Consider the following 15,389-nt stretch of genomic DNA (forward strand, 5'->3'; position numbering starts at 1 on the left):
AATTTTCAATTTGGAATGTTATACATAGGTCATCATATGCATATCATATTTTATTTGCATCTCGTTTGCGATCCTAGAAAATCCTAAGCAACTCAAGGACCCACGGAGAGAGTTGGGGATTTCATTTATTTTCAAATTTGAATTTTCTCAAATTTGAAAAAAGGGATCATTTTGGTTTTAATATTTTTCTCTCCGAAATATTTCCAATATAAAAATAAAAGAGATGAGATAAAAGGACTTCTCCAAAATAAAAGAAATATTGGAGGAAAAATGTTAAAATCAAATAAATATTTTATTTGGATTTTATTTGCTATTTTATTCAAATTAGAAAAATATGCATTTTTCAAAATTGCATTTTAGGCCAGAAAAATGTTCACTTTGTTCTAAATATTTTATTTAGACGGCGAAAATCAGTTTTGGCATTTTTAGATTTTTTTTATATTTATTTAGGATTTTTCTTCGGCGAAAATTATAAAAAAAAACGTTTCGCCCGACTGGGCCAACGGCCCAGCCGCGCCACCGCCTCCCGCTCCGACTCGGGACCGGAGTCCCGAGCGCCCGCGCCACCGCCGCCGTGTCCCGTCGGGACACGCCTCCCGAGGCCGTGCCCCTTGCCCAAGTCGCCGCCGCCCCCAAGGCCTTTATAAGCACCAACCCCGCCGCCTCTTCCGCCACCCCGCCACCGCAGCCGCCGCCGCCTCCCAAGCCGCGCAGCCGCCGTTAGCCGCCGCCGCCCGCGGAGCCCCGCTGCCTCGCCGTTGACCACGCCGCTGTTCGGACCCCGCCGCCACCGCCGTTTTTTCCGGTTTTTCGTCGGTTTAATTTTGGTAAACCCTAGATCTAGTTCGGTTTCTCGGTTTAGAGCTATTTTGCGAATTTTCGTTCGTTTAGATCTAATAACGAACGAATTCGTTCGTTTGTCTCTGTTAGTGGACGTTCTTCCGATAGATTTTTTTTCTTTTTATTTTATTTTCGGCAAGGGACCTATCTGCAAATATTTTTATCGTAGATTAGCCCCTGATCTTCAAACCCTCGCCACTTTTCAACCGTTCGTCCAAATCCAGCGAAACCAACGCCAAAATCTTCGTCTCGAACCCCTCTTTCTAGTTAATCAACTTGAACATGATTTTGACAATTTAAAATTTGGTTTCAAGCAGATTTGAATTCGAAGTTCTTTTGATCGTAGTTTTAGTTCCGTAGCTCCGGTTCGATTGATTCTTTTTGCAAATCGAAGCTCTTCAGTTGAACTTTCAGTTTGGACTTCTCTTATCTGAGTTCTACCCTTGCATATATGCTTGAGTGCTTATGTATGCTATTGTTTGTTTGCGATATCAAAGTGTTAGTTGCCTTCCTGACGATCTGCAAATCCTAGAGACTCGTAGTAGCACGCTTCGCACTCCGGAAATTCTCATACCCCTTTATTACCCAATTTTTATGCATTAGTTCCAATCCTCAAACATTGCATGAGTAGGATCTGATTAATATGCGGGTACTGGGAAGTAGATGATGAGGTAGAACCTATTGCCTTTTATTATCAAACCCTGGGAGTTACTTCTACGTTACGCTTATACTGCTATGCTATGCTCGTAGACGTGGATTGGTTGAGTGTATCCATGAAAGATGTGAGAGTTGTAAATTAAGGGTTAACTTAAGTTGGCTACTTAAATACACATTTGGGTGGATTGGTTGCGGGCACCTTTAGAATCCAGTGTTGTCCTAGGATATCCCGGAGTACCCGTGTGACCATCCTACGGTTTGCCACCCAGGCTCAAAGGGATCATAAGATTATTCATGCTAGAAACTTCCGTGCGCAGCCACAAGCCCTTATGGGCTCTGGCATAGTTGAGTATGTTGCGTGACCTCTTTCAGGGGTAGGCTAGCATATGTAGGGGAAAGTAGGTGTAACTGTCTACCCAGAGTAAAGAGTAAATGCTTCTGAAAGACTGTGTCTCGGTCATCCGTTTCTCAAACACCATGTAGTGCGAGAAATCCAACGGAGGAGATCGAGTCTTGTGGGGAAAAGTGCGCAAACCTTTGCAGAGTGTACAAAATAATCATGGTTAGCCGTGTCCCCGGTTATGGACATCTTGAGTATCTGGTTCTTGAATTGTCATGTTGATCTCATCACTCTAAATTAATTTGTTGGGTTATTAATACTGCTTAATTGGGATTGAGTTGGAGGAACCTTCTCAATGTTTATCAACTACCATGTTAGTTAAACAAAATATATTCCTTTGTTGTAGGAAAAAATTGGCTTTTCGCAAAACCATGATAACCATAGAGCCTCCACCAGCCATATATGCATGCAGTGTTAGCATTTACCTGTTCATTGCTCTACTGTGTTATTTTGCCAGCATATTCCATGTACTGACCCATTTTCGGGCTGCAACGTATTATGTTGCAGACTTTCCAGACGAAGAGTAAGGTGCGCTAGGTCGTTGTCGTGCACTCAGCTATGCCGTTGGAGTTGATGGACTCATTTACCTTCGATGCTTCCACAGTTATTTTATTTAGTTGGCCTTAAGCCATATTATTGTAATAAGTTCTCCTTTGAGACATTCGATGTAATAAGTGTGTGATTGCACTCTGTTATAAATCCTTCGAGTACTGTGTGTGTCAGCATTACCGATCCAGGGATGACACGTATGCACAGAGATTTGACCGTCTGAGGTCGGATCGCTACAAGATGGTATCAGAGCACACGCTGACTGTAGGACGCGACCACTAAGATAAGCCATAGGTCACTCTTCCCTACTCATTTCTGGCTCCTCTCCATTTTCCACTCTATAGATGGCGGACTCAAGGAACAATTTTGCTCAACCAGATGAAGACACACCTTTTGGACGCCACTTGAAGGAAGTCACTAGGTACGTGAACATTGGAATACCAAGCTTCATCGGGACCTACACCGCCACTTTACCAGAAGAGGAGCGTTGGATGATTCGAGTTCAAGTTGCAGGAAGGACATTCACGCCAGTTACTGAGCCCATATAGTTTTCCTTTGGTGCACCAACCTGGAGTCTAGGAAAGAGCATGGCAGCTCACATCGCCATGGGACGCATCGGCGAAGTTTATCACAAGGAACTCAAGGACACCATCTACCAGATATGTGGGCGCCGAGATGAGCAATGGAGATGATCAGCACCAGGAGGGACATGTCCATTGCAGCTTTCATCCAGGAGTTAAACCAGCACATTTGTCGCCAGGAGAACCGAATGTGCGCAAGCATGGTAGAACTGAAGAAGGTGATGACCAGGAACATGGAGCTTGAAGAGGAACTCAAGTCTACACGCGATGGATATGAGGAGGAAATCGCAATACTAGTAGAAAAGAATGACGACTTGACGAGGAAGCTAGGAGTATTCATGGGAGACCCCGCGCCAGGAGGAGATGACGACCATCCCGAGGACTACATCATCATCGATGACACCGACTCCGAACCCGACAGTAGTGATGATGATTACGAAGACGAAGCTGGAGCGGATATCTTGGAGTCTTCCACCGATCAAAATTTCTAGATGACCACCCTATTATTAGTAGTATTTTCCCCCATGTAAATAGTAGTAGTTCGAGTATCTTATTAACGGTAGCTAGATCGATTGTATGCCCTTGTTTGATTGAGTGGTGTGATATTACGTGTTTGTCTCATGTGCATATGGGTAGTGTTTTCTCACTAGACCTGACTCTATTCTAATCTCTCCCCTCTAAACCCATCAGATGCCTCCGAGACGTGACCCCAAATTTGTCTTCCCACCGGAGCTCACTCAGTTGATCCAACAGCAGAATGCCTTGTTGCAGCTACTAGTCCAGAACCAGGGCAACAACAACAACAACAACAACAACAACAACCCACCGCCACCACCTCCAGTTGACAACTTAGCCCGTTTTCTGAGGTTGAATCCACCGGTGTTTTCCAGTAGCACCGAGCCGATTGTTGCTGATGACTGGCTATGCTGGATTGTAAAGGAGTTGACCACCGCCGGTTGCATAGATGCTGAGGAGGTGTGTTCTGCCGCACATCAATTGGATGGACCCGCAGCCTCATGGTGGGAGAATTACACAACCACTTTCCCCATAGCCAATGTCACTTGGGATCAGTTTCAGCAAGCGTTCCACACTGCACATGTCTCAACTGGAGCTATGAGCATGAAGAAGCGTGAGTTTCGCAACTTACGCCAGGGAAATCGTACTGTGGGGCAGTACGTGGATGAGTTCTGTAAGTTAGCTCGCTATGCCCCGGATGATGTGGCCACAGACGCCGCGAAGCAGGAGAAGTTTATGGAAGGGCTGAATGATGAGCAAAGGAAAAGACAAAGGTTTTCGCGAGGATGAGCACGACACTTTATGGTTTGAGGACCGTGTATATGTACCCAATAATGCAGAAATCAGGAAGTTAATCCTACAGGAAGCTCATGACTCGCCATACTCGTTTGACCCAGGAAACACCAAAATGTATTTGGATTTGAAGGAGCATTTCTGGTGGATAGGTATGAAGAAGGATATTGCCGAATATGTAGCCGTATGTGATGTATGTCAGAGAGTGAAGGCAGAACATCAGAAGCCAACAGGATTACTACAGCCTATGCCGATACCCGAATGGATGTGGGACAAGCTTGGCATGGATTTCATCACCGGATTACCCAGGACACGATCGGGATATGATTCTATCTAGGTAGTAGTGGATCGTTTGACCAAAGTGGCTCACTTTATCCCTGTGAAAACCACCTATACGAGTGTGAAGATGTGCATGATGATCTCTTGCTGATGTACATATTGTTTGCAAGGACTCATGAACATGAAGGTACACTCTAAAAGTGCATCTAGTGCCACCCCTAGTTGGTTTTGGAGTATTGATGACAAACCTGGTTGAGGGACTAATGTGTTTGTGAGAATTGCAGGATAACATAGGTAGTAGTCCCTCATTGATTCGGTTTACCTACCGGAGATGACCCCTAAAAATGTGTGAAGACATTGAAGACAATGGTGGTATGTGAAGATATTCACAACGAAGATTATGACTCGAGAAGAAATTCACGTGAAGACTATGGAGTGCGAAGACATAGTTGTTTCGTAGTTTCCTTTTCTTCTTTGTTGAGTCATAGGAACCACCGTACTATTAAGTGGGGTCCAAGTGAACAAAGTCAGGGTGACTGAAGTAATGCTCAACCAAATCCTATGTCTTAGAGCGAAGACAATGAGAGCAAATCTTATCCACAGCTGGATGAGTCAGCTTTACTTGTAGCCCAAGTCAAGCTGCCGCGTGTGTTTGAAATCTGACCGTTGGACATGTGTCAGTTCCTTAGTGACCCAGGGTCATTGCGGACAAATCAGGTCGGGTTGCCTCCTGGCTATAAATAGCCCACCCCCTACACCATAAATTGGTGGCTGCTCAGAGTTAGTGCACGGCTTTTGTCGTTTGAGAGCAACCCACCTTCGAAGCATTTGAGAGAAAGATCCTTGCAAGGACAAAGCCCAAAACACCCAGAGCCAAAGAGTGTTAGGCATCACTGAAGTCTTTCTGTCCGCGTGATCTGAAGACTTATTACACTTGAGGACTGTGAATCCTCTAGCCGGTTAGGCGTCGCGTTATGAGCATCCAAGAGTCATTGTGGATTGCCAGTGAACGAAGTCTGTGAAGGTTTGGAAGCCTAACTTGAAGACTTACCAGAGTGATTGGGCCTGGACTAAGTGTCCTTAGCTCAAGGGGAATAAGGTGAAGACGCGGTCTTCTGAGTTGAATCTCAGCCTCCCTAACCAGACGTACAGTTGTCACAGCAACTGGAACTGGTCCAACAAATCCTTGTCCTCACCAAGCAACTGGTTCTATCTCCTCCCTCACTTATTTACAGTTTGTCTTCGTGAAGTCATTTGCATGCTTGCCTGATCTGTTTGACTTCACTGTGTGACGACTATTGTTGTTTGGCTTCATACTATCTTCCATCTTGATCTATACTACCTAGCTGCTAATAGTCTTCGTGCTTTCACTTCATTACTTACTTGACTATGGCTTGTCTAGTGTATTCTACCTTCCGCTGCATATCAATAGGTTCATTTCTATCGTTTGTCTTCAAACCCCCGTGTTTTGAAGACTTTCATAAAAATCACCTATTCACCCCCCTCTAGTCGATAACTAGCACTTTCAATTGGTATCAGAGCAAGGTACTCCCTTGTTCTGTGTGATTTGGTTTAACTACCTGGAGTTTTAGCTATGTCGACTGCAGGGATAATCAAAGTCTCCGTTGCGTGCCCTGTCTTCGATGGCACTGATTACCCCTACTGGAAGAATAAGATGCGCATGAATCTTGAAGCCATTGATGTCGACCTCTGGTATGTCGTCAAGAATGATGTTCCCAAGGCCGGTGAAGGTGTCACTTCCGCTGATGTCAAGAAGTTCATTCAACTGGATTCTACTGCCAAGAACATCATCTGTGGTCATCTGACCAAAGGACAATATGGCCGTGTGAGTGCTCTGGAAACTTCGAAGCTAGTCTGGGACTGGCTCTCCAAGGTCAACGAAGGCGTCTCAACCCAGAGAGACTCAAGGATCCGTGTTATTCACAACCTCTTCAACCGCTTCAAGAGAAACGACAATGAGAATGTCCAGCTCACGTTTGATCGCCTCACTGATATCACAAATGAGCTGCATGCACTTGGCGCCACTGAGATCACCAAGCATGAAATCGTCAAGACACTCCTTAGATCACTTGATAGCTCGTTTGACACCCTAGCCATGATGATTTAAGAATGCCCTGACTTCAAGACTCTCGATCCGTCTGACATACTTGAGAGGCTCAACACACATGACTTCTAGTTATCTGAGAAAAGAGATATCTACGGTCCTAGCTATGGACGTACTCGCGCTTTGAAGGCAAAGGCTGTTTCCTCATCTGAAGAAGAATCTGACTGCAGTTCTAGGGATCCTGAGGACATTAGAAAGGAGCTAGCTATGCTTGTGAAGAAGTTCCAGAAATTCACCAAGAAGAAAGGCTTCAGAAAGTCTTCAAGATCCAGCTCGAGAAGATGAAGCTTCTACTCATGACCACAAGAAGAGAACATGCCACAAGTGCAAGAAACTTGGTCACTACATATCTGAATGTCCTTAGTGGGACAATGAGAATATGAAGAAGAAGAGCAAGGAATATGATTCTGATGACAAGAAGAAGAAGTCTTCAAAGTCTTCTTCCAAGTCTTCGTCCAAGTCTTCATCACACAAGAAGAGCTCATCTGGCAAGGCTTGTGCTTTTGTTGGCAAGGAGATGGATTCAGAGGAGGAGTCTGATTCTGAAGAGGCAGAGGTGGAGTCTGAGGAGGAGTCCGACTCTGGCGTTGCAAGTCTGGCTCTAGCTACGGCCTATGTTGCCAAGTCTATCTTCAACACTGAAGATAATGGCTCCATCACCAACGCTGATGCTAATGACAAGGATGACTCTGCTCCCACCTACTGCTTCATGGCACGTGGTGCCAAGGTAAACTCACGCGATGCTTACTTTCAAACATCAAGTGAAGATGACTCTGACTGTGAATCTAAACCTAGCTACAAAACACTTGCTAAAATTGCAACTGAACAACAGAAAGCTATGGAACATATTCAAAAATTGTTAGACAAAAGCGATGACCTATTGGACGCGGAAATGACCTGATCTCAGTCCTTAATTGAAGACATCAAAATTCTGCATGTTAAGTACAAGGAACTTGAAAGTCGTCATGAAACACTCTCAACAACTCATGAAAAGCTTTCCTACGATTATCTTCAAAGGAAGCAAGAACTTGAGAAATTGAGAGCGGCTCATGAAGATCTTCAAAAAGAGAATGAGTCACTTTGCGCTCAACAGATCAGTCCCGCTCAGGAAGAATTTGAACCACCATGTCTAAAATGCCTTGAGCGTGATAACACTATTCTGTTGCTGAATGTTCCACTACTGCTACTGTTGCAATATCTTCAACTACTGATGTGGTAACTAATCCCTCTGCTGAGGATACCACCACTATTGCTGATGAAAATGCCAGGCTGAAGACATTGCTTGAGACTGGGATGTACGAAATTCTCAAAGGGCATCAGACACTATGTGATGTCCTCAAAAAGCAGATTCTGAACCGAAACCCTAGGAAAGAGGGTGTTGGGTTCGAGAGGAAAATGAATGTTGATGGTTCCTACTGGAAGCCTGACCAGTACCCAAAACCACATGGGTTGCTACAAAGGGACCTTCAGTGGATCCATCCACCTTATCTGGCTTCACTTGTGCTAACCCGATTATCATTGATGAATCCTTTGATGCAAACTATAAACTGTTTAAGAATCAGAATGGTGAAGTGTTTGCCAGGTATATTGGTACTAACTGCAGGAATGGACCACCCATGAAGAAGATCTGGGTGCCCAAAATGTGTCTTGAGAATCTTCCTGTGAATGTCATCATGACACCACCAGGAAAGAAGACAAACCCCAGACCAAATGCTTCATATGGTCCAAACGCTTCATACAGACAGAGGACTCACCAGAGTCACCCTAACGCCAATGTTTTGCAGGGAAATCATACTCAGATTCATGAATATGAGCGTGTATCATCAAACTGCTATGTTCATAAGACTAAGAACTATTCTGCTTATTCATATGAGTATTATTCACCTCCTGCAAGGCTATTTTCTAGGGCTCTAAAGCCGAAGTTCTCAGATGCTGCACTTAGACTCATTGCCTCGAAGCCACCCCCGAAAATGTGGGTGGTTAAGAAAACTTAACTCTCTTTTGCAGGGAAAGGTCTCCAGCCGGAAATCAAAGGCGTCTGATGCTTATGAGGGGGACCTAAAACATCTTGTGGGGCGCAAGATAAAATGCCCAAATGGTCTTACTATGTATTTTGTTCCTGAATCGCTTGCCAATCATCTTATCAATCCTAACCTTGATCTGAGCTTTCATAAGCTGCTTGCCCATGAAATGTTTATGCTTCACAATACCCTTGGTGAAGTGCCAGGACCCTGATTCCAAGTCACATCGATCTAGCCGGTAACACCTCATATCACTTTGTGGCCTCACGCACGGTATTCCCACGGGTGTCGCCTTACCATGGCCCCGGGACCGTTTGCGCCTTTTGGCTCACGTATATGATAGTGTCGCTAGCATCCATATGACAGAGAACCCGGGCCGACATGGCTAGTCGTGAACCCAAAGCGGCACTAACTTACGGGGACAGGCATACATGAATCAACATCGAGCATGTCGGTCAGCAACGTGTGAATCCGGGCTGTAGCACTGGGCTAACAGGACTCTGGGAACCCGGGCTGTAGCAGGCTAGGCAGGACTTCGGATGTCACCGCGTGACATTTCCCCGAAGGGACAGACACAGGAACGAAGTGAATCACATGCCGGCCAGTCAAGTGTTCCGGAGCAGTAGTGCTGGGCTAGCAGGACTCCGGTGAACCGGGCTGCAGCGGACTACTATGGCTCATGGAAGCACAAGACTACATTTCCCCATAAGAGAGGCTACCAAGGATAAACAACTAGGTTGTCGGATCCCACACATATGTAACGCCCACGATGCGGCTATATCTCCCACGTGTCGAGGCACGACTTAGAGGCATAACCGCATAGTGGTTTTGTCGCAAGAAGGGTCATCTTCACACAATCCCATGTAATGAACAAGAATGGGATAAAGAGTTGGCTTACAATCGCCACTTCACACAATACATAAATAAATATCATACATCATTCAAAATACAATCATATAGACCGACTACGGTCAAGATCCAGATGAAAATAAGACAACCCCAAATGCTAGATCCCCGATCGTCCCAACTGGGCTCCACTACTGATCATCAGGAAAAGACACATAGTAACGACCACGTTCCTCGTCGAACTCCCACTTGAGATCGACGCCATCATCTGCACTGGCATCGTCGGTACCTGCAACTGTTTTGGTAGAATCTGTGAGTCACGGGGACTCAACAATCTCACACCCGCGAGATCAAGACTATTTAAGCTTATAGGAAAGGGAGGTGTAATAAGGTGGAGCTGCAGCGGCAAAAGCATATATGGTGGCTAACTTGCGCAAATGAGAGCGAGAAGAGAAGCAACGGAATGAACGTCATCTAGCAATGACCAAGAAGAGGTCCTGAACACCTACTTACGTCATGCATAACACAGGCCGTGTTCACTTCCCGGACTCCGCCGAGAAGAGACCATCACGGCTACACACGCAGTTGATGTATTTTAATTGGGTCAAGTGACAAGTTATCTACAACCGGACGTTAACAAATTCCCATCTGCCTCATAACCGCGGGCACGGCTTTCAAAAGATAATACCCTACAGGGGTGTCCCAACTTAGCCCATCATAAGCTCTCACGGTCAACGAAGGATAAACCTTCTCCCGGAAAGACCCGATCAGTCTCGGAATCCCGATTTACAAGACATCTCGACAATGGTAAAACAAGACCAGCAAAGCCACCCGAATGTGCCGACAAATCCCAATAGGAGCTGCACATATCTCGTTCTCAGGGCACATCGAATAAGTCAAGCTACGAGTAAAACCAGGCCTCGAGTTTCCCTGAGGTGGCCCCGCAGGCTGCTCGGTTCGGACCAACACTCGAAGGAGCACTGGCCCGGGGGGGTTAAAATAAAGATGACCCTCGGGCTCGCGAAAACCTGGGGGAAAAAGGCTTAGGCGGCAAATGGTAAAACCAAAGTTGGGCCTTGCTGGAGGAGTTTTATTCAAGGCGAACTGTCAAGGGGGTCCCATAAATCACCCGACCGCATAAGGAACGCAAACTCAAGGAACATAATACCGGTATAACAGTAACTAGAGCGGCAAGAGTGGAACAAAACACTAGGCATAAGGCCGAGCCTTCGACCCTTTACCAAATATATATAGATGCATTAATTAAATAAGAGATATTGTGATATCCCAACATATCCGTGTTCCGACACGGAACAACTTCAACTTCACCTGCAACTAGCAACGCTATAAGAAGGGCTGAGCAAAAGCAGTAACATAGCCAAACAACGGTTTGCTAGGAAATGATGGTTTGGGCTGACATGGCTAAAATGGGAGACATGATATAGCAAGTGATAGGTAGCGGAGCATGGCAATAGAGCGAACAACTAACATAGCAAAGATAGAAGTGATTTCGAGGGGTGGTCATCTTGCCTGCAAGGTTCTCAGAGTTGTCGAAAGCTTGATCCTCGTAAGCGTACTCGACAGGTTCCTCGTTCACGAACTCGTCTCCCGGCTCTACCCAAGACAAGAACACAGACAAACGGAACCACAATCAACAACGGGAAATGCGCAAGCAACATGATGCAAAACATGTATGATATGCAAGATATGATATGCGATGCATATGCGTGCTCCGGAAGGAAAATGATGAACATGGCAGTAACTTGGCAAACGAAGCATGCCACTGGAAAGATGAGATGATTTCGGTCGAAATCGATATAAAGATCACCGAAATCGGATGCACCGTTTGCAAATGGCAAGCAAAACAAGAATGACACGAATCTGCGATTAACAGCAAGATAGCACTTAAAATGCAATAAGTAACAATGCTATAGCACCCCAACATAGCAACAAAGCACATGGCAGTAATCTACAGGAGATGGTTGACAAAAGATTAACACTGAGCTACGGCTAGTTCACAACATATCAAGCTCAAACAAGCATGGCAAAAGAGCAAAAGATTACAGGTTCACAGACTTGGTGAAAAACTGGACATGGCAGAAAACAGCATCAGGTAGCAAAGTTCAGAGCACGAAATCAACATGCTACAGGAACTTAATATAGCAAATCAAGGCATGGAAGTGTTCTACTGGATGCACATGACAAAAGTCCCTTACTGACCATAAGACAAAAAGGACCAGAAGATATGATGGCAAGCATGTAAACATAGCAAGTTTCGTTATCAGGTTCCAGACTTCGCAGAAAACAGAGCATGGCAGAAATAATAATATGAAGGCCTCTTTGTGAGCTTGATGCACTCACTACAGAGCAATGCATGACAAAACAAGCACACCTACAGTAAGATGGCATGTGTATGAAGCTATCCATGGCAAGAACAAAAGCATAGCATGTATGGATCAACTACAATAAGCTTGGAAAAATTGCATATCATGTTAAGAATCTGCCAGAAATATTTTATAGCAAAAGTAGAGCAAGATTGAATCATGCTATGGCACTCCATAATTGACAAACAATTGCAGGAATGGATCAACTACAACTATAGCTACAAAACATCCTTACTGAACATCTCCAAAATATGCATGGATCTCTCTGTAACATCAAGTTTACCTGGCAACAAAATTACAGCAGACAAGGACTTGGAGAAATCACCAAGTCCCTGAAATCAGAAATATTATCGGGCCTACTTTGCATGCTTGTGCTAGTCACCACATAGATCACAAAAATACATGGACTACACCACTGGAAATATGGCATGGCATACTTCAAAACACATGTAGAGCTCATGCTCAAAAGATCCACAGAATAAATGATACAAAAATGACAAATCTCCAAGTTCTGATAAGAACCAGAGAATAACAGCAACTAGCCCTCTTCCAACAGAGATTTGGGCATCAAGATTACCTCTAATGAACATGGTGCAACTGAACAAAATGAAGCACATCACGAGGCGAACAATTTGACATATTACACACGCGAATCGAAGCTACATGCACGGAGTTATAGCTATACGAACAGAGGCACTTGTTGATGAAATCTGGAGACTTGGAGAAAAAAATGAGGTCGAGGGAAAGTCAACGTACGGCAGTTGGCTCGATCCAGATCGGATCAAGGCCCGAGGGAGTTCGCCGGCGTCGGGAGAGAAGAGGGAGGGCGGCGGCCGGCGTTGGGGGGGGGGGGAAGGAGGCGAGGTGGCCGGCGGCGGCAGCGCCGGGCGGCGGCCGGACTTGCGGCGGCGGGGTCGGTGGCGAGCACGGCGACGGAGAAGGCGGGGCCGGCGGCCGGCGCGGGAGGCGAGGTGGCGGCGGGCGCGCGCGGCGCGGGAGGCGGCGAACGGGCCGGCGGGCCCGTGGCGGGCTTCGCGGGCCGGCGCGGTGGAGAGGGCGGCGGCGACACGTGTCGCGATCTGGTTGGCCGGGCGGCGCGGCGGACGTTGTCCGGCCGGAGCGGACGCGTCCGGCGCGGCGCGGAGGGAGAGGGTTAGGGTTTCGTTTGTGATTTCGTTTTCGGGATGCCCACATATTTATAGGTAGAGGGAGCTAGGAGGCTCCAAATGAGGTGCGGTTTTCGCCCACACGATCGTGATCGAACGACCTAGAGCATGGAAGAGAGTTTGGTGGGTTTTGGGCTGGTTTTGGAGGGGTTTTTTGCTCGACACTCAAATGGACTTTGCGGATGCCCGGTTAACCGATGGAGTACCAAACGACCTCCGAATGAAACGAAACTTGACCGGTAGTCTCCGGGTGGTATATTAAGACCACTTGACAAGCCTCGGTCCATTCTGAGAAAGTTTGACACACGCACACGAAAGAAAACAAGAGGGGTGCACCGGAGGAGATAGGACCGCCGGATTGGAAAACGGACAACGGGGAAAATGCTCAGATGCATGAGACGAACACGTATGTGAATGCAATGCACATGATGACATGGTATGAAAATGCATGACATGACAAAATACAAAACGAAAGACAAAACCCGACAACGGAGGGAAAACATATCACATAGCCGAAAATGGCAAGAGTCGGAGTTACAAATATGGCAAGTTACATGCGGGGTGTTGCAACACTCCACCACTACGAGAGGATCTCGTCCCGAGATCTAGGACTGAAAGAACTCCGGATATTCGGAACGGAGATGGTCCTCGCGTTCCTCGGTGGCTTCCCGGTCGGAATGGTGCGACCACTTCACTTTCAGGAATTTGATAGACTTGTTGCGAGTCTTGCGCTCAGTTTCTTCAAGAATAGCAACGGGGTGCTCATGATAAGACAAATCTCCTTGGAGGTCAATCTCTTCGAAGTTGATAGTGCGCTCAGGCGCCTTGAAGCACTTGCAGAGCTGTGACACGTGGAACACATCGTGCACGTTCGCGAAGTTGGAAGGAAACTCAAGTTGATAGGCGAGGTCGCCTCTTTTGCCAATGATCTTGAAAGGACCCACGTATCTAGGGGAAAGCTTCCCTTTGATACCGAAGCGACGAGTGCCTTTCATTGGAGAGACGCGGAGGTAGACATGGTCTCCGATCTCGAAAGTCAAATCACGATGCTTACTATCATAGTAGCTCTTCTGACGCGATTGCGCGGCTTTGAGATTATCACGGATGACTTTACACATTTCCTCAGCTTCAGTGATTAAGTCATTGCCAAGAAGTTGGCGTTCACCAGTCTCTGACCAATTGAGAGGAGTACGACACTTTCTGCCATATAGAATCTCGAATGGGGCCTTGCCCGAACTCGCTTGGAAGCTGTTGTTGTAGGAGAATTCAGCATAAGGAAGACAATCCTCCCATTTCATGCCAAAGGAAATGACACAAGCCCTGAGCATATCTTCAAGAATTGATGGGCTAAGTTGGGACACCCCTGCAGGGTATTATCTTTCGAAAGCCGTGCCCGCGGTTATGAGGCAGATGGGAATTTGTTAATGTCCGGTTGTAGATAACTTGTCACTTGACCCAATTAAAATACATCAACTGCGTGTGTAGCCGTGATGGTCTCTTCTCGGCGGAGTCCGGGAAGTGAACACGTCCTGTGTTATGCATGACGTAAGTAGGTGTTCAGGACCTCTTCTTGGTCATTGCTAGATGACGTCCGTTCCGTTGCTTCTCTTCTCGCTCTCATTTGCGCAAGTTAGCCACCATATATGGTTTTGCCGCTGCAGCTCCACCTTATTACACCTCCCTTTCCTATAAGCTTAAATAGTCTTGATCTCGCGGGTGTGAGATTGCTGAGTCCCCGTGACTCACAGATTCTACCAAAACAGTTGCAGGTACCGATGATGCCAGTGCAGATGATGGCGTCGATCTCAAGTGGGAGTTCGACGAGGAACGTGGTCGTTACTATGTGTCTTTTCCTGATGATCAGTAGTGGAGCCCAGTTGGGACGATCGGGGATCTAGCATTTGGGGTTGTCTTATTTTCATCTGGATCTTGACCGTAGTCGGTCTATATGATTGTATTTTGGATGATGTATGATATTTATTTATGTATTGTGTGAAGTGACGATTGTAAGCCAACTCTTTATCCCATTCTTGTTCATTACATGGGATTGTGTGAAGATGACCCTTCTTCCGACAAAACCACTATGCGGTTATGCCTCTAAGTCGTGCCTCGACACGTGGGAGATATAGCCGCATCGTGGGCGTTACAACATACCAAGCATTTCAATCATACACACAATATGCTCGATATGTGCAAATACAACATGGCATCACAACAAGACTCTACGACCCAG

The sequence above is a fragment of the Triticum aestivum genome, chromosome 5D, assembly GCF_018294505.1.
Source record: "Triticum aestivum cultivar Chinese Spring chromosome 5D, IWGSC CS RefSeq v2.1, whole genome shotgun sequence".
In the NCBI taxonomy this organism is placed as follows: domain Eukaryota; kingdom Viridiplantae; phylum Streptophyta; class Magnoliopsida; order Poales; family Poaceae; genus Triticum; species Triticum aestivum.